Source organism: Ammospiza nelsoni, chromosome 4, assembly GCF_027579445.1.
Source record: "Ammospiza nelsoni isolate bAmmNel1 chromosome 4, bAmmNel1.pri, whole genome shotgun sequence".
NCBI lineage: Eukaryota > Metazoa > Chordata > Aves > Passeriformes > Passerellidae > Ammospiza > Ammospiza nelsoni.
The window spans coordinates 58,923,068-58,943,106 of NC_080636.1; the positions used below are offsets into that span (position 1 = coordinate 58,923,068).

Sequence of the window (20,039 nt, forward strand, 5' to 3'; positions counted from 1 at the left end):
TTTTTGCCTTTTGTTTGGATGCAAACACACCTGAAATACTGCAGAGGACCACTGTGAAATTTTATGTTGAGGGCTTGCCTCAGGTGCTGCTTTCAGCCTGTGGCTCAGGGTGGAGGGAGAAGGGGACAGTGAGGAACTGTGCTCAGACACCCTGTGTCAGAGGGGTGCTTAGAGGAGAAGGCAAGCCCTGAGAGCCCCCTTGGGCTGAGCAGGACCTCTCTCTCCCCTCTCAGCCTCTCCCACGGGGATGGGAGGCACTCCAGCCAAAGGGATGTGTTCAATTCCCCAGCAGCTGGACAAACCTGACTGTCTGGTTCTGCCCTGGTTCACACGGGCTGCTCACCGAGGAGATCAAAGCCTGTTTATTTCTGGCACAAGACTTGATACAGATTCCTGTGGCTCTATGGAAGCAGGGCATGGATGGACTCTGGCCATCGCAATAACCCCAGATCCACCAAGATGTCAATGCTCCCCACCACGCCTTATGGGAAAACAGCCTTGCTTTTATCTAGCAATATCTAACATTTATCTAACTTCCTCTACCAATTAGTTTGTAATGATCAAAGACATCAAATTCTCTTGAATATTTGTTGTTTTTGAGGTTTTATGGATTAAGTAATATCAGATTTTCAGGTGTCCATGTGAAATAGTTGTGAAACAAGATGATCAACTGACTGGTTTAATGTTATGCCATAATGCATGGCTTGATTCAGCTTTGAGCTTCAGCTGTGTCTACCTGCAGTTATAACTGAGGGGTGAATCACTCCCTTTCTCGGTCACTGCCCCTTTTGTTGGTGTTTGGGATGTATGACTAGAAAAAAAAAGGTTTGTCCAAGTTAGAAACTTCCTGTTGCTTGGTCCTAACCTGTTGTAATTAATTATCTGTGTACCTACCATCCTAATGTTCAAATACTTTTATTTCTTCATTTTCCTTACTTTCCTAAGAATTTTTGCCAGCTTGTGAAGAGGCTGGTTAGTTCACAGCCTGTCCCCCACAACTCTTTACCACATCACAAGCTCTGTCATATGTTAGGGTGACTGGCACTGAGTCATACTTTCCTTTATTGTACCTGTACTTTTTTTCTTCCATAATCAACTTTACTCATATTCTTTCCTGCCTTTTCTTTATTCAAGTAATAATTCTCATGCTAATGGGATTTTGTTTGGGCCTGTAGCTCTTAGCTGAAGTTTGTCTATGCTTTCCATTGTGAAGATCAGTTTAGATTTGAGGGGGTTTTTTGTGGTTTTTTTCTGCCAATAGCTGACATGGGTGATGAGCAAGCAGTGTGCTTCTCTATATCCCTTGTGAAAAACTGAGTAGGATGCCTGTACTATTTGCAGTTCTTTGCCAGAGGTAAAAGCAATGTTAGAGCTCTCATGCTAAAACCATTGCTCTCTCCTCTGCCTCATGATTTTTTCTGGCAATCCCCCTTTGACAGGGGCTGATCTTAGAGGATCCACAGACAAATGTCTGTCGTGGTAAAGATGCTCCAGAGTGCTGCAAGGCTTGCAGGGTAGCCAGGGTGCCCAGCACCACCGTCTCAGGGTTTCCACCTTTATCTGAACACTCACTGTGTATTCAGCATTCAGGCCTCATTTGGGCAAGCAGGCTCCTTTGGGAAAAGGTTAAGAAAGAGAAAGGGATCTTCTCAAACCATGAAAACCCATGCTGCTTGTGACAGCTAGAAAGCGACTATTAAAAGAAAGAACTGGAGTTTATCTATGTGCTACACTCCTCTTCCTTTGGGCTCCAAAGTGTGACCCTTTCCTGGGGGTTTATTCCAAAATGTGGCATTACTTAGATAGATCTTTGAATGGCCCTGCTTTGAGAGGGATTTGTACCTGGTGTCTTTCTGAGATCACTTCTGACCCAAGTAATTCCTGCCTGGGGGGAACTGGGTGGAGGGACATGGAAGAACATTGCCTTGTTTCCAGGGATTGGGATTAAAGCAGCAGCATGTGAGAGCCCCAAGTTCACATTCCTGTCCTGCCTGTTTCACAAAAACATTAATCCCTCTGTTCTACTCCTCAAGGGGCTGTCCTGACAAACAGGTTAATAGACACTCTGGAGAGCTCAGATTTCTTTGTCTGGAGGAGTTTACCTTGAGAAAGAGACAACTGGATGTTGGCTCCGTAGGTTACTGCAATTCCCTGCAAATGCAAAAGAGTGGGTCAATAAATGTGGAGTTACTCATGAAGTGTACACAGGGAAGAAAAGAGAATAGCTTTCCATACAGTGTGCTTACCTGAATCAGACAGCTGGATTGAGGGGGATCGGAATGCTTTTTTTCTGGCTTCACTGCACCAGTAGATGTTTTGGTTATTGCTGTGCCTTCAAAAGCTTTCTAGCTCGTTGTGGAATGTCCCCATATATGCTGTAAACTGCATACCAATGTCAAAGCCATGTTTACAAACCATGGTAGCAGCCAGCCCAGTACTGAGGGATAGGAGCAATCCTTGAATGAAGCTAGAAGGTATCCTCCTTTTGCCTGGCAAATCTCACCCTTGACATGACCACCATGAGGTCCAGGAGGCTTTCTGCCCGTTTTTATTTTGTTTTGGTTTGGTTTTTTTTTCTCAAGAAAGAAAGTCTGACTCTACAGTATGAAGAGACTTCCTTCTATAAATACTGCAATTATGGGCACAAGGGTGTTTTACAACCAGTGCTGAACACAATCTCTTCTTTACCTGCTAGGTAAATACTAGAACCTGAGCTTCCAGAAATGTTTGCTGCAGTAGGTGACAGCATATCCCCACAATATGGTAAGATTGAGCCAAATAATACTATGTGAAACTCTAAACTTCTACATACGTGCATACATAAAATTCTACTGATGTAATGGATTTTCTACTGCAAAGGAAAATGTTTGGTTTGGATTTTTTTCCCACTCTGGTTTGCAGGAGTACAATATTTCAGTATGCATTAGAAAGCATGCACTTGAATTGTAAGTCAATTGACTAGTTTCTATAAAAAGTAAAATCAGTATTTTCTGGCATTTCATTAGAATAAAAAAGAAGTCTGCTGCAAGAATAGCTTCAGCCCTCAGCCCAACTCACATGCTTGGCTAAATTAATATGAGAGGAACTGAAATAAGTGAGTCTGGATCAAGTCCAAGTCAAAATTAGATTCCAGCAAACCCAACATTGAAGTCAAAGGTAGTTTTCCAATTGATTTTGGTAGATAGAAGATGTTGGAGCCAAGGAAGATGCTGAAAAACCTGACATTTCTGTCAATAGTGCTGTGTTGAGGATCTACCTGCTTCAGATTTTGCCACCTATTTTCTGCACAGGGAAGGTGCAGGCAGCAGGCTGAGACAAAATGGTTGAACCCAGGATTTAAGGGCTGAAATTCTAAGTCAGTATCCTCTTAGCAGGCTAGTTATGGAATTCAAGGCTCTAGAGCCAAACTGGCTGCTCTAGGAATACACTGTTAAATACCTGATCACTCTTCTGCTGAAACAACCTAGGTATTTCCACACCAGAGCACATCCAGTGGCATCATTTCCCTTGCTGTGAAGAGAACCTGTGAGGTCCTTTTAGATAATTGGGTTGCTGGGCTTTTTCACACTAATTAAGCAGAAAATGTTTTGAAGTGCAGTCAGTCACTGTGCCTGGCACGTTGCCATGTGGAATGGTGCAGGGGCAGACGCCCTCACAGCTCTTCACTGGCTGCAGCCTACGGAAATTGGTAGGAAAGTGACTCAGTGGAAAATGGCCAGTTCTGAGGAGATGTAAGAAATAGCAACATCAGACCAATAAAAATCAACAGTGTGATTTTTTTATAAGCAGCAGTAATTATTTTCTACTGAAGGAGGTGAGGGAGAAGCACAAAGCCCGTGATTCCCGTTGGCAGCAGCCTGCCGAGCAGAACGCCTGCCTCCTCCTCGCTGCCTCTCACAGACACACATCAAACAATTGCATTAGCACTTCTGCTGCCTTTCTTCTCCCACCCTCTTTTTTCACACTATTCAAGAGCTAAAGCAGAGTGGTGTTGATAGTTGAGCCTGACAGTGAGTTTTGTTTGAACACAGCTTATCCTATCAGTGATAATTCAGAAATTTCTGCACGCGTTTCGAAGGCAAGTTTAAGTAGTTTTTAAAGATGCTCTTCTCCATTTGCAAATAGTAAATAATTTGTTCTGTTTAGTGCTTCTCAAAGTGTATCTTTGTGGAAAAACTTGCTGTGGAACGTTGGAATACGATAAAATTCTGCCTCTAATCACAGAGATGGGCTTTCTGTGTTTGTGGATTTAGAATATGTGGAGTTGTAAATGACATTTTTATATCTTTTATGCCTTTCTTAAAATTAAAAGGCCATCATTACAGAAGTACGAATTTTAATACTTCATCTTTATTGTCACATTTACTACTGTGGGAGCAATTTTAAGGAGTGGCAGTTCAGTAACTAGGTGCTTTCTGCAGACAACTGCTTTTTTTCTTTTCCTTGACATGTTTTTAACAGTTTTTGGATCAGGCCCCAAATATATGTAATTAGCTTTTCATAAAAGCTATTAGAATGTAATCGTCCTCCCATCTGGATTTTATGTTCTGGCTATTAATGCTACAGATGCTTTAAAATATACAGCTCCAAGCCCTGCTCTGATCCTATTAGCTAAGGCCTAAATTTCATTTTATTTTTGAAGAGGCGTGGAGAAATTATTGGGATTTTCAAAATGTATTCACCTGACATATAGGGAATGTACTTAATAGTGTGGTGTTAGATAATGCACCTGATGATATGAGTCCAGTGCTGCTCCTACTGAAATTACTAGGACCATTGCTATCAAGTTCAGCATATACACGTTAGTGTTCTTCATGTATATATTAGCAAAATATTTGTACATTTGCTTATCAGCTTCCCTGGCAAGCTTTCTCTTTGACTAAGTCAGTGTATCTTCTACAAGGGTTCAGGTGTTGTGGTCTTACATAACCAGATGATGATCATAATTTCTAAGTAAAATCTGTAGGCATAATTTGGTATTTTGAGCAGTCCAGCTTTTGCAAGAGGAAATACAGACTCAAAAGCAAATGTAGTCTTGAAAAGAATGTTCATTTCAGATGGAATATTTGTGGAAGTCTGTGGGAGTTAGTATCCAATTTCTGGTATATTAATAGGATTTAGGTCCCTAGCTCCTATATGGTCTCCAGAATCTCTGACTTATTTATTCCCCCAGATTTGCAATGAAGACCAGAATCCTGCTGGGCTAAGCCACAGACCCAGTATACAATTTCTGCCTGAAAGAATCCTCTATATATTACTTCAAACATAGGATCTGGTCGAAGTACAGAAACCACAGGTTTGTGTAAAAATGTCCTATACCTACATTATAGAAAAAAAAAATTGTACTTCTATAGTGTTTTTTTTAAAAAATAATCCTTTAATGAATAGAATTATCTATTTTTTTTCCCAAAGATTAATTCAGTATCTTGGAATTAACTAAAGGGCATATGATTGCTCAGGTTTCATGGCAGGTATACAAATGTTTATTGAAGAGAGAAGCATTTAGGGACATAAATCCTTGCTGCTTGTTGAGGCATAATTTACTGTTGCCCTTGGGAGGGAAAAACACACTGCACTTCTGTGTGTGTGTCTTAATGAACCCATATTTAATATACTGGGATGTTTTACTTGCTGCAACACTCAGGTTTTCGTTTTCCATTTTTATTTAATGTCAGCTCCAGTGGCACTAAGATGTCTATGGTCTAGGTACTGATGTGTTAAAGTAATCTGAACACTAAATAGAGCTAGTAAGAAATATCTGTGTTTATTTCATAACTATTCTCTACATGTATCTCAGAGGGATCTTGTTTATTGTCTGTATATGGTTTGAAGATCGTAATGATAAATAGAAAAGTATACTCAGGGAAGAGTAAATAGGGACATGAAAGTCAGAAAATGTTGTAACATGTGAGTTATTGTCACTATATATTAGTGAAATAAGTTTTGTGTTTTAAGCAATTTTTCTTAATTATTTGCTTGTGAAGGGTATCTATCTGGTAATGTTTGGGCACTGCTGAACTCCACCAATTTCTGGTACCTTTCTACACACATCCTCTATGCTTCTGCATTTGCTAAAGCTTTTGAAATCCCCACTTCTGAAAATGTGTCTGTTTAATGGCAGTTATCACATTTATGTGAGTATAAATAGCAAAAATTAAGAAATTACCCAGGGTGATGTTAACAGACCTTTCTGGTGTCATCCTTCAGGTCATTTAAACCCATCACCAGCTGAACAGAAACTTCCACAGGAGAAGTGCAGTAGAGAGCTGCTGCCTCTTGCTGAACACCAGACTTGTCCTGTTAACATAGATTCTCTTTTCCAGATGCATGTTTCCTAGGAAGGGATATGTGCTTTAGGGACCTGAGCCAAAATACGAGCCTGTTCAAATATTCAGTGCATGAGGCAACACTCAGCATTTCTATATTTGGGGAAGTGTGCTGATTTTTTTCTCATACTGACTATGGTGGAACTGTACATCATGGGTGCTTGTGATGTTCATAAAAATAATACTGTGTAATAGAGTAATAAATATCCTTTAGGATGTAAGACAAAGCCTAATAAATTCATTAAGCAGACTAGATTTCCAGCCCCTAGCAGCAGACCTTGCACTTAAATCAAAATCACAACATGAATTTGTCTTTGATATAGACATGGAAAGAGACTTTAAAATGAGATGTCTGAATAAAGAAAATGCCCTTGCTTTCATAAATACCAAGTATGAATCTAGACATAATAGACATGAATGTGGAAATGGAGGCATCTTATCATGCCTTTGTGTCTCAGTTTGATTGCACATTGTGAGGCCTGGTGGCTCCATGCCTTCTCTCCTTGAGCCTTGTGATCACACCAGCCAGGGCAGTGGCTGATGAAGCAAACCCATCCCTGCTGTGATGGAAACCTCAAGTGAAATGCAAGGCACTAAGCTCTTCTAGACTTTGGTGCCAATTTGGATATTTCCATGCAAATGCTGCTCTGTAAAAATGCAATCTCACATTTACATAGACCTGCCTGAGACTACATCATGCATGGCAGCAAATACCAAGTCAGGGTGGTGCTGTGGGAAGGGCGATGACATCAGGCTGAGAAAGTGTTTTTGTTTGGGTTTTTTTTTGCTTGTCTTTTTTTCTCTAACCCCAGTTCAGCAAGGGACTGCCAATTCAATACTCTCAGTTCTTTTAGTCCCCTAAGTCCATTCTCTAGCTGCAGCCTCAGACAGGGCACAGGAATCTGCACATTGATTATTCAGACACACCATAGTGCAATAGTTCATAGATCATCTGCCTACTAAAGAAAAAAATTTCAAAGTTTTGATGAAGTCTAGAATGCCTTAATTTTAACTTGGGCATATGCTTATTTTGTATTGCCATTTGAGGTCTGCCACAAGTTGGTTTGTGTGACTACTAAAGATGTAAAAATTCTGTTTTTTCCTGTGCTTGGGGAGATATGGAGCTGGTGTTTTATGTGAAGACTAAATCCTTTGCCTCCCTGATAAAGCAATGGTGACCATCTAAGTTCAGCTGTCTAAATTCTTGCCAAAGTCACCACTGCATGGTAGAACCCAGAAATTATTGCATATTTATTTCTAGTCTGTTTTTCAGGTAGATCCCTATTCCTGAACACCTAGGTGAAAGGCTGTGTGGAAGAACATCAGTAAGTGAATGAGCTTACACATTTTTCTGGGTGTTGCCAAGATGCTGATACAAGCCAGTTGAATAGAATAGAATTTGTGACATGTTCTTCTGATTTTGGCATTAATTCTTATTCTTTGACCAATATTTGAAGGCTTTGTAGGTGTTCTTCCTAGGAGACAATTTTATTTTTTTAATTTAACAATCTAAAATATTAGATAAACAAATGTTTTCTCTTCTGTGAAGTCTGCATCAGTTGATGGGCACATGAAGAATACGGGTATTTCAGGGGAGGAGTTAAAAGTACAGCTGTAGAAGTAAAAAGGAGAATTTGGGAAGGTAGTGCTGGAAATCTGGCTTTGCTCTGCATGGGTGAATGGCACTGAGAAAATCCTGTGGTATGGAGTGTCTGTAACAGCTGCGACAATAGACTGAGGGCCCTGAGCCCATCTGTGCTGGAAGCCTTTCCAGTAACGGGTCTTTTAGGTGTTATTCTACATAATATGTGTGTGCACTTTATATGTTTTAGTGTATTAATGTTTACAGCTGGATATTCTACATTCCTCTGCATAATCTCAGATGATGTCTACTTCTCTTTTTTGGCTCTTGTCTCTGGTCTTTTGTCTGCAAACAGAAGTTGCTGCTCACTAAACGCATGAGGAAAACTTTAATAATTCCATACAAACTGAATAAATTGAGGTGCTATTTTGGCCCAAGGCAAGGCAAATTAATGAGACTTAAATGCAGAATTTGCTCAGCCCTCCCAGGTTCAGTGATACTGAAGAAAGCTCCTGCTGTGATGATGTATTGGAGTCACAGATACCATAAAATGCAGCACATATTATTATTTTTTAATCCTCTATTTTCTGGTATAGAATGCCATGCTCAGACTATGTTTTCAATGCTAGCACTCAATCTATTACAAATAGAAATAGAATTTTCCCTTTCAGCAGATTTCCTTCCTTTTCCTATTTTGTACAATGGATAAATAACAAGGCTGGAAAGAATGCTTGTCAACTTCAATTTTGCTGAACATGCAAATGTTAAAAAAATAATCTGTAAAAAAAAGCCCTAGACAAACCAGAATATTTCCACAATTTAAGTAAGATTACAAAGATGAACAGATAATTTACAAATAAACCCCAGTAGCCTGCAGAACCAAAATATTTTGTCATGGGGATCCTCCAAGTGGAATGAGAAGTAAAACCTCATTCATGCAGACTTCTGTTGTTCAAATCAAAAGGCATGGAAACACACAAGGCAGCCTCTGGAAGCTTTTATTAGCTGCTGTTTGTGAAAATACAATGCTCAAGTCTTTGGAGTCCTTCAGGTTTATGTGCCCATGTAGAGCTTTGGGGATTACAATGAGAACCAGAAGTTTGCTCACCTACTTCAGGATTAGATCCTCAGCCAGTGTGCACAGATTTTACTGGGGAAATAGGCCTCCGAGTTGGAAGCATTTTTTCCTTTACCAAGACAGTTTTGACAGTGATAGACTGAACTAAATAAACAAAACTTCATTCTCCAGTTATGGCATGTTTCTCTATGGGCATGTAAACAAACTTTACCACTAATCTAATTTAGATGAATATCAGAGCTGATAAGATTTTTACGCTTTTGATTATACTGATAACAGCAAAGCAAGCAACTTGCATATTGACAGTGTTTGAAATCAGATTAACCAGATAAATATATTCACAAAGCTGGTTTGTTAGAGAGAAATCTTCTGATGCTCTTCTGTGGTAGTTAGACTTTCATTGGCATCACAATTTCCAGCAATGAGCAATGATAATATCGGCATTAACTGTTTGAAAGGAAATAATGAAGCCAAATTAGATGAGCTGTTCTAACAGACTAAACAAAGAGAAAAGTACGGGTATGGGGATTGATCCTTTTTTAGTGCAAAACTGGAGATTTTTCATCAAAGATAATATCGTGTCAGTTATCTCACCACTGGGAGTGAAATAACATTTCTTTGTTCGATTTATTAAACTGCATTTTGAAGTGTAAGGAGCATTTATCTTTTTGAATGAATAGAAATTCTGTATTTCTAGTTGTAATGGTTCTTTCTGGCTTCAGTAGTGAAGGTGGTTATAGCTCTAGAAAGTGGTGTCATTTTTGCCATTGGTGTTGAGGGAGCCAAGAGACAGAGTATAAATCAATTTACAGCCTGTTTAAAAGTGGGGAACAAAATGCATGAACCTTAACTCAAAACTGCTTCAAATTATTATTATTTTATGGTTAACTAAAGTGTACTTCAACCTCCTTGGAGGTTTCAGTGTTAGCATGATAAAATTCCTAGCTTTTAACCAACTGTCTGGTTTCAGTGTGTATTCAGTACATTACACATACATGGAACTGTACAGGAAGGAGAAGGTCACTCGATTAATCCTTGCTCCAAAGGTGTAAGTGGATATGATCACATGCAATACAAAACTAATAGATATTGATTAGTGTGACAATGCTTCACTGAACAGATGTGTCTTGAAAGGAGAGTGGAAGCAATTTGGTACTGGAGGCTTTCTTTGTCTTCTCCTCTCATGGTAAGGTAAACCAGGACCTGGCCAGAAGGCTCCTTGCCACCATGGTATGAAACGCCCCTAATGCCAACCTGGCTCAAACAGTACTGTAAGAGAAAAACATTTAGTGAAGTCCATGCATTTCCTGGACCTCCCAAGATGTCTCAGTGTACCCCAGTGCCAAGGCAAGGTTCTCCCAGCCTGTGGTCATGAGTCACTGCTGGGCATACTTAGCCCCTCCAGCACACCCGTCTTCCAAAACTGGTTCCTTTCAGGGTCATGAAATGCTCCTACAAAGCAAAAATGAATCTGTTTTGTCCCCAAGGGCTGTTTATAGCTCTGGCCAGATCCAAAATTCATGCAGTTAGGAAGACAGCCACTGCATATGTGGTCAATGGAATAGGACCGACTAGCGCTTCTCTATGCCCTGAGACTTCTCTCGAGAATAAAGAGATGCTTGTTTGGTTGAGGCCTGAGACCTTCAAGAAGGTCACACAGGGATGCATGCTCAATCCTGATGGACATAGCTTTTCAAACCAATTTCATCTCACGTGTCTCAGCTTCCCTCGTGCCTGCCTGTGCTGGATCCATACATGTGGAAACCAAACCACAAAGGGATAAAAGTGTAAGAAACATTAATCCCTCTTATTTTTTGGCAGGAGACAGCATCAAGCATGAGGATAATGTGAAATCTTTGGTCAGGCAACAAGGAAGGAATGCCAACAGAGAGAATACAGAGATTCCCCTAGCTGATGCAAGGGAATCAAATATATCAGTTGTAATGACTTCCATGACGTATCTCATTGAATCAGAATGACTTGATCCTGGTGAATGTGCACTTCTGAATCTGAAATTTCCTTTTAAGGCTTTGTTGTGGTAGCAAAACCTAGTGAAGATTTTGGTGAAACACCCTATCATAGCCTCAAAGAGAGGCCTTCTGCTGAAGTCACCAGGGCCACACCAGTAGGAAACTGGAGGGAAAAGAGAATTATGTTGGGGAGATCCGGGGTGCGGTGGCCACAAGTGTTCCTCCTCCAGTAACTCCCATAGCTATCTGCTGAGACCTCAGGTAGCAAACCTACTTCAGCACAGGTATTGCTCAATGCTTAAGCTTATGACCACATTTAGGCCTTTTTTTGTCCCTCCTAATCCCTAGAATTTGGAAATGGTGACATTTTCCCATACAATCTCTAGCTGCTGTCTCTGTTGTTTGTCTGTCTGTGTCACTGGACTAATCAAAGCCTTGACAGCTTCAATGGAAGCATCACAAGTGAGTGTGTCTGGAAATTCTAGTTAATCACAGGGGCTTTTTTTGCCCTTTCAGGGCAATGGCAGAGATGAAAACTGATAGAAACCAGAGAGCTTGAGTTAATCATTGTGATTAACTCTGTGAATCTTCTGCTTGAATACAAATATGAAGGAAGGTAGGGAGATGGAGCTCAAAAATCATGCAAGACTCTTAGGAGATGCCTGATTCAGCAAAACACAGATTTCTCAGCCTCTACAGTCAAGGCTGACTCAGCACAGAGGCTAAGTAGGCCCATAATTTTACTTGTGACAAATACCCTCCTCTTCATTGAGATGACTCATGCCCTTGCTGTTGCTTAACTCCTTTGTGGGTTGTGAACCACCTCTCAGTCAAGTCATCTGGTTACTGCATACTCTCCTTTGAAATTCCCACATTGTGAAGGTAGGTACTTTCAATAATGAACACTCTTGGGGCTGTGTCACATGAGATCTTTTGCCTTTTAAATGCAGATGACAGGTTACTAAAAATGTTTCTCTCCATGTAGCATTTTTTTGTACTGCTGCTATGTGCTGCATATGCCTGTAAAATATTTTATCTGGTTTAAGTTTATTATCTGGCCCAAGAAGAAAAAGAAACACCTTGAGATTTGGTTATCACATTTCACTGAACGATCCTGTGAACATGTTAAACAGATTGAGAGATATATTTAAATATAATTAGGTATGGTGAACTCACTAGTTTAGTTTTGTAAGACTTGTTTAGTTTTGTAAAGACATAAGCATTCAGTTTCTTGTTACTTTCATGCCAAGTATGACACTGACCTCTGCACTCTGACAGAATTCTTACTCAGAATTTCAGTGGAACATAATTGTTGCTGTTAAATTGTACCTCTGTTTTTGTCAAAATCTGTTTTACTCAAAATTCTTCAAAACTCTTTGACTCCATTCTGGATCTTCATTTTTCTGTAGCCTAATAGTTGAAATTTCTTTGGGTTGTAGTTGCAGCATAAGCACAGATGTTACAGAATGAACAGACTTTATTCCTGTTCAGACTGAAGTCTGCAAAGTCTATGTGTTCCTTCAATGCAAGGAGTTCCATGTGTTTTATTTTTTGGTAAGAGAGGATAGTGCATGTATCTGCAGCCTGTCACTTTTGAGTCTTCACTCATTTTACTCAATTGTTTGTAATGAGGCAAGGTAGCTCATTTTGGTGGATGATACAGGAGAGATGCTGTATAAATTGGCAAAAAAACCAGGGTATGAAAACGCAGTCATAGTCCTTAAGTATTAGTCACAGAAAAGACGGCTATTTCTCTGCTTTACCTTATCCTTCTGAATTGATTAAGGAACTTAGATGTAATGAATTAAACGCCATGTATTTGACCTCTGCCCTCACCCAATATTCCAGGGAAATCATTTCTGCTCCTAGACCGGTGCAGCCGAGACCTGTCCTTGGTGTGGAGCTGTCTGTTCATCGTCGTTTCCTTATTCCCTCCCTAGGACCAGGAATGCACCGGGATGGCCATGGAACAACCGGAAAATAATTAGAAAACACATCTCTGGAAAAGAGGACGAGGAAGTGAAATCAGAGGGCTCCGCCGCCCTTCGGGAAAGGGAAAAATACTTATAAATCCCTGAGCAGATGGTGAGTGTAAACACACCGGAGGGAGCTGAGCTCCTCCTGGGGGAAACTCGGACTTTCTCCTCTCGCCTGAGGAGGCCGGGGAGCTGCTCCGCCCGGGGACACACGGACACGGACAGACAGGGGAAGGGCACACACAGCCGTACAGCGTGCACGCTCTGTATCATCCCTTGCACACACACAGACACCGAGGCAGCCGCGCTCCGCGGAGCCCGCTCCCCGCACCGGCACACGGGCGAAGCGCCGCCCCGGCCCGCCCCCGCATCCCTCCCTCCTCTCTGCCGCCCTCCCTCCTCCCCGCCCGCCGCGCACACACACACACACGAACGCACACACACACCGGCCGCAACATGACGGGCGGGCGGACGGACTGACAGACCGACAGACCGGGGCACCGCCGCTCCGCACGGATTATTCTCCCCGCGCCGGGGGACGCGGCGGAGCAGCGACCCAGCGGGGCGGAGGCGGTGCCGCGCCGCGCTGCCAGGAGGGTCCCAGCCCCCGCCGGCGAGCGGCCAGCGCGTCGGGCGCTGGAGGAGCCCGGCCAGGTAACGCGTCCCTACCGGGTGGTGTCGCCGGCCAGAATCGGGCCAGGCCGCGGGGTCCCGGGCGTGCGGGTGCCCCTGGGCGGCGGGGCCGGGTGGCCCCGCTCGGCAGGTGCCGAGGTGATCCGGCGGGTGTCGCCCCGGGGCGCGGGCGGCCCCCCTGCCTTGGCCTCGCCTTCCCCGCCCGCGGGGCAGCGGCCGCCGGGCGCCCTGGCCGACCCGCGGCGGTGGGGGCGGCGGAGGATCGGGGCTGCCGGTGCCGCAGCTCCGCGCTGATCCCCGGCAGCCGCGCTCCGGGAGCGCCGGGGATTTGCGAGGGCGGCGCGGGGACAGCGGCACCGGCGGCTTTGTGGCGGGGCGGCCGCAGGTGTCCCCCGGGGCTGGCCCGGCCCGGAGCAGCGGCGGTGCCGCCGGGGTGGCCTGGGGGCAGCGCGGGGCTCGTCGGGCCCGGCCTGCGGGGACACGGCGCGGGCAGCCGGTGCCCCGCTGGCCCTCGCTCCGGCCTCGCTGCTGCAGGTGATGGGGAAGAAATCCCATCCTTGTTTTGTTTATTTTTTGGTGTTTCTTCTTTCCGTTTCCCCCCTCCCCCCCCTCCCTCCGTGTGTGTGTGTTAAGCAATCTGGAATTAACCAGGGAAAACGACAAGAAGTGGTTTCAGAACCGCTGGGAGTGGGTAGGGCCCGGCCGCTGGCGGTCATGTGTGACCTTTGCCAGGGATTTGGAGGCAGGAGCTGGAGGATGCTGCATGTGCTTTCCAAAATCGCATGGCAAGCTTAAAAAGTGGAGCAGATGGTGATGGTAGTGCTTATTATGGAAGAGGTTCATGGAAATCCTTTATTTCCTCTAGACAGTTTTTGTTTTGCTCCTCCTAGTTAAAGAGATGGACTTTTGGCAAGGAAGGGATGTTGCTGCAAGTTGTCTTGCAAAGGAACGGGATTATTTTGCTCTTCCACAGAGAAGGGATCCCCCCTCCCTCCCAGCTTCATGTCTGTGCTTCTCCTTTGGGATTGACAGCAGTAAGTGTCTTGGCATAGACAAACTGCAGTGTACTTTATTTTCTTATTGCACACCTTTATAGTTGAACGTAACTAGAAAGGAGACTGAGAGTCTTCTCTTATCCCTCTCTATGCCAGATGTGTTTTTCTATCTAGTATATATTGCACTTGAAGTGTTCAAGTCTCAGGGGGCAAGGAGGTGGGGATGTGAGGCAAGGTCTGCTAGGTACTTCAAACAATTCTCCTTGCTCATACTTAAGAAGGAGAGAAAGGAACATGTTGTAAAAGCAGCTGAGGAATATATAAAAGTGAAATATTAATGAACTGAAAAAGCTCAGATAGCAAAGGCTTTGTGCCTAATCATTCAGGAGGGTTCTTGTCCTCTTTACAACTTTTCATTGTATGTGTTCCTGTACTACAAATGCAATTGGTATAAAGGGTGGTAACAGTTGTATTTATTTAGCTGGAAGCAGTAGTCGTACATTTTGGGATTTTTTTCACATTAGTGATCATCTCTGGAGTAGCTTCCTTTAGCTGTGATTTTTGAGGCTGCTGTAAGAAAGGGAATTATTACAGAAACAGTAAAAAATACTTCAAGAATGTTTTCTTGGAAATGTAAATGGGAAGGTCTGACTCAGCCCTGGAATAACCCAGAGGAAACTAGTCTTGGAAAGTCCTCTTAGAGACTTCATGATGACAACTGAGACATTATTAATCTCTTGCATCCCAGAGACCAATGTCCCAAAAATAGGCAGCCCTGTCTGAGGAGAAGGTAATAATACACAACTGTCCAGGGTCTGCTGAAAGTGAGACAGAAGCAAGGGGTGTTTTCTGCCAACTGAGGTTCCTTTCCCTCCTTGAGTCTGGAGTGCAGTGGTCCCTGTAGTTTGGTTAACTTCCCCAGTTTGGCTTGGAAGGAAACTAAGTGCAGCAGCTTTTTGCTATGGCTTGGTGAGGGAATTTAGTTCAGTGGGAAAGTCAGCCTGCAGGGTGAAGTCTTGTAACCCTGGCTGTAATCCTGGGCAGGACTTTGTGGAGTAGCTGGTGGTTTGAGTGAAGCCTGCCTTCTGGAGAGCTCGGTGCAGGCCTGAGTAGGGCAACCGATACAGCTGGACCAGGAGGATGAGCTGGAGCAGCACACAGGGCATGTACCATGTCTGACTTACACGAGTTAATGTTTGATTTTTAAGTCTGTTAGTCACAGAAGATTCTGAAAAAGCATCTTGTATGCTCAGGTCTGTGCATGTGTTGTGATCGTGAGAGCACGATCTCTTGTTAGCTGTGTGTGGTTGGAATTCTCCTTTTTCATTCAAACCTAATGTCACATGAGCCTTTGAAGTTGACATTGAAGAAATATTTGGCAGTGTTTTGGAACTTTTTTTTTTTTGCTTGAGTGTTTCATAAACTGAAAGGGAGATGTAGAGAAGTTGCTCCATTGGGAAAAATTCCCACTCTTGCATGAAAGTTCATGGAAGATACCATGGCTTTGTTGGATTAGCCCATTTGGAGTACTAGAAAGAATAATGGCCACTGTATATTTTGTATGATGTTGGGAATTACACAGATACAAGTAAGTTATTGAGAAAAGTGTTTTGTTACATTAAACTCAATTATAGTTTTTAAAAACCATAAATTTATCTGCGTATTCTAGAACCATGATGCTTTAATAGTGTTTAATTGGATTGTTTACACTGTAATTTTGGAGGCCTCCTAGTAAAAGGAGGCCTCCTTTTACCTATTTATCTTCCCCTGAGGCAAGGGAAGAAGTGAATGTTGCACTGTGGTTTTTCTGAGGTTGATTGACACTACTGAAGCACGACATGAAATAACATTCATGTGCAAGTGAACATATCAATGGAAAAGAAGCCATATGAATACTTAGTCAAATGAAATAGCTACCAGCTTGTTGTGGTGAGGAGCTGAGCTACATTTCCTATCTTCTAAGAAGTTACTCTGTTTTAAGTTTCAGTGCCTCAGGTCTTCCCCTTGAGGACAGTTTTGCTGCAGTTGGAGGGGCTCATCATCGGGAGGGAGGGAGGGAAACAAAAGGAAATACACACATAAATAATGGCAAATAGGGGCTTGTTTCCTGAAAAGTGACTGCAGTTTCTTCAGGTTTTTCTCTCAATATTGCCTTTATTTGGCAGTTTTCTGCAGTGACAGTAAACTGGGTTACTTTGATAAAGTAAATATGCTTTTGTATTAGACTTTAGCTATGGAGTGTACTGGCTGTGTGAGATGGCATGTAAAATAACAGAACTTGAAAGTACCTAAAATGTACATTGCCATTTGTACTGGTAAGATTTCATGTGTATTCCTGTGCTTTAGCAAGGGCCTGTAACTTTAGGAGTATGGAAGATGCAGCTGTATATTTTACAGGCATCTATATAAAACCCCTATATTTGGTAGTTAAATATGTGATTACTTTTACTTGCTGCTTCTTGATTTGTTCTCGCTGCACTACATAGTGGGCTATGTTGGTTAGATAACACAAACTCACTCCATGTTTGAAGGCTGTAGTATCATTTGTCGGTTGTATGCCAGTGAAATGATAATAATAGTAATAATAATAGCAATAGTCATAATGCTTTCTATGAAGTCTGCCTTTACCTGAAATTTGACTGTTTGACAGGGGATAGTTGGTTTATCGCAAGGGAAAAGAAGCTACAGGCAGGCAATAAGTAAAAGTACTAAGGTCCTGTATGTGGCAGAAGCAAGACTTTTATTAAAAGTGCACTGTTGCACTTGTTGCATATATTTTGTAACTGCACAAAAAGTAAAACCATGCTGTTAAGAGGGATTTCCAGATCTATGATGATGGTTTTGTATCCAAACGTTGTATGTTGCCTATACTTGGGGCTATGTCTTTGCCCTGATTATTGCTATGAAGGCCCACGTGAGTGTTGAGGTTTGGACACGTAGTTCTTTTCCTCATACTTGAGACATTGAAGCACTGATGTGTGGAAGTCAGACAGCTGATTTGTGATAAAGACGGTTGAACTGGAATATGCATCCCAAGTCCCACAGTCTTAATGGATTAATTGTATTTATGTAGTTTGTTTGATAAGCTGGCATAGATGTGGAAACTTTTTACAGATCCAATTACAGGATTGTGTGTAAAGTTATGCAGCATTTTCTCAATAAAGACTAATTACTATCAGGTGTTTTTTTTTGTCAGTCTAGGCAAAAGAGCTTTTCCTGGATTTTTTTTGTTGTTAAGTTTGAGAGAAAGCAGTTCTGCACTCGTAGAATGTAATGATGCTTTTACATTATTTAAGGAAATACCACTTAATTTTTTATAGTGCTCTAACATATCAGGAATTTGAGATCTGGCTCAGTCAGTAATGCTTCTGAGGATCACAGCTGTTTTCCGCTGTGTAGAACCAGTTGTGACAGACTCGTAGGAAGCTTGTAAAAACACTGCTTTATAAATTTTGGTAGTGCAAATCATTGCTTCTGAAAGTATATTGTTTGCTTCTAGTGCATATCCAACTGGGACATTTTTTTGCTTATTTCATGCTTGTTTTTGGGCTCCTTTACTGATCCTATTTTGATGTGCCATGTTTATGTGATCTCTTTAAACATTTTAATAAGAAAATAACAGCTCAAAGTGATGTACTCATTTTGTATAGTACTGTTGGATTTAAATTTGGGTGGGAGTAGTAGTATTCAACAGGTTTCTCATCAGTGTGTTGCTTGTGGCATAGTCCAAACATTATAATTTACCTAAGAAGCAGTGACATCTGTTCAGATGTCACCTCCCAGTGATGTTAAACTGTCACTGTGTGCCATGCCAGCCAAATCTCACACTGAGAGAAAGATGGAGTCACCCAGTACCTCCAAAATATGGTCAGAGAGGTATGCTGTGCTCAGGTGGCAGTGGCAGTCAATACCCTACTCTGTCAATATACAAATGCACCAGCAGTTTGTGCTTTGTGTTTTGTTCTGTGTGCTAGGTACTAACTGAAAATTCTAGAGTGTCTTCTAGATTTGGTTTAGTGCAGTGCCAATTTGTAGGGCTATTTTTCAGAACTATACTGCCTCATTTATTTATTAATTTACAGTGTTTTTCTTAATTTTTTTTTACCAAATGACTGGTGAGGAAGACAGGAGAAGAGCCAAGTTTTAGCATCTATTCTTGAGCAAGTTTTGGCCAGTGGCAGAATTGCTGCTGATTTGAATAGGAGCCTTGGTAACTGTTTTGTCAGGTTTTATGACTTTAAAATATGCTGGCTAAATTCTTGATGACCAACTCAACATGTTGTGGCACAGAGGCAATGGAAATAGAGTAGCAGTCCTGCCAAAAATAGATTGCCTTTCATTTCTTTTATTAGTTGTCACCACACATATTTATTCTGTGCAAGAATATTTATTTCATTGTTAACACAGAATCTTTAAATAAGAATGCAGTGTATATATTGGAGGGATAAAAATGCTAAGAAGCTAATTTCATTTGAAGTGTTCAGAAATATTAATAAACTGCCTTGGAAAGCAATTTCTGCAATAATATATTCATGTTTTTTTCTCTTGATTTTGCTGAAGGGAGGTGAGTGGGAGAAAGTGGCAATAGGGAAAATGATGTGGCTTTCTCCATATTTATTTCCATTAAAGGGACACTGCAAGATGATGTACATTATTTCACATTCATTGAGACCTCTCAAATACCTTGAGTGCAGATCATGCCTTCAGCTGTGAGTGTAAGGTATCAATTGTGCTTGAAGTGACATATTAAGCTTTTAATATTTCTTGATCCTTAAACTGAGTATGTTTTAAGTTGGGCCACCCAACATCTGCAGGGGATGGCACGTCCACGTTGATATCATGCAATATACATTATGTGCAATTTGCATCTAGAAGCACAAACATTGTGGTGTAATAGAATCATAGGATCGTTAAGGTTGGAAATGACCTCCAAGGTCGAGTCCAACCTTTTATCAAATACCAATGTGCCCACTAAACCATATCATCAAGTGCCATGTTTTGTTTTTTAATACTTCCAGGGGCTGGGACTCCACCACTTTCCTGGGTAGACTGTTCCAATGCTTTACCACTCTTCCAGTGAGGAAGTTTTTCTTAATATCCAATCTGAACTTCCCTGGTGCCAGCTTCAGGCTGTCTCCCTTTTTCCTGCTGACAGTTCCCTGGGAGAAGAGGCTGACCCATAGCTTTGGGGTGCCTGAGCCACAAGCCTTATTTCACAACAAGGTAGTTGTGGAGAGTGATAAGGCCTTCCTTGAGACTCATTTTCTCCAGCCTGTAGAACCCTCAGCCTCTCCTCATAGGCTTTTTATGTTCCATACCCTTTCCTTGTTGCGTGACTACTTGGCTATTTGGGAAAAAACCCAGCCAGCATGTGAAGGCACACCTGCATGTCTTCTAGAGACAGCCTTTGAAAGCATTCCAGTTGATTTCTTCTGTAAGGGGTTACTGAACTGTCAGGGATCCTGGGCTGGGAGAGCAA

General features: G+C 42.2%; 1 protein-coding gene across 6 annotated transcripts in view; it reads left to right on the plus strand.

Moving 5' to 3' along the window:
- CCSER1 (coiled-coil serine rich protein 1) overlaps positions 1–20,039 on the plus strand; it is a 626,504-nt gene that overhangs the window by 9,119 nt on the left and 597,346 nt on the right. For 5 of the 6 annotated variants that reach the window (XM_059470534.1, XM_059470536.1, XM_059470538.1 and 2 more), the window contains exon 2: positions 12,897–13,041. The gene's annotated coding sequence lies outside the window, so the exon portion shown is untranslated. Of the gene's footprint in view, positions 1–12,896; positions 13,042–13,373; positions 13,587–20,039 lie in introns of those variants that run through there. The other variant, XM_059470535.1, reaches the window with a different exon arrangement.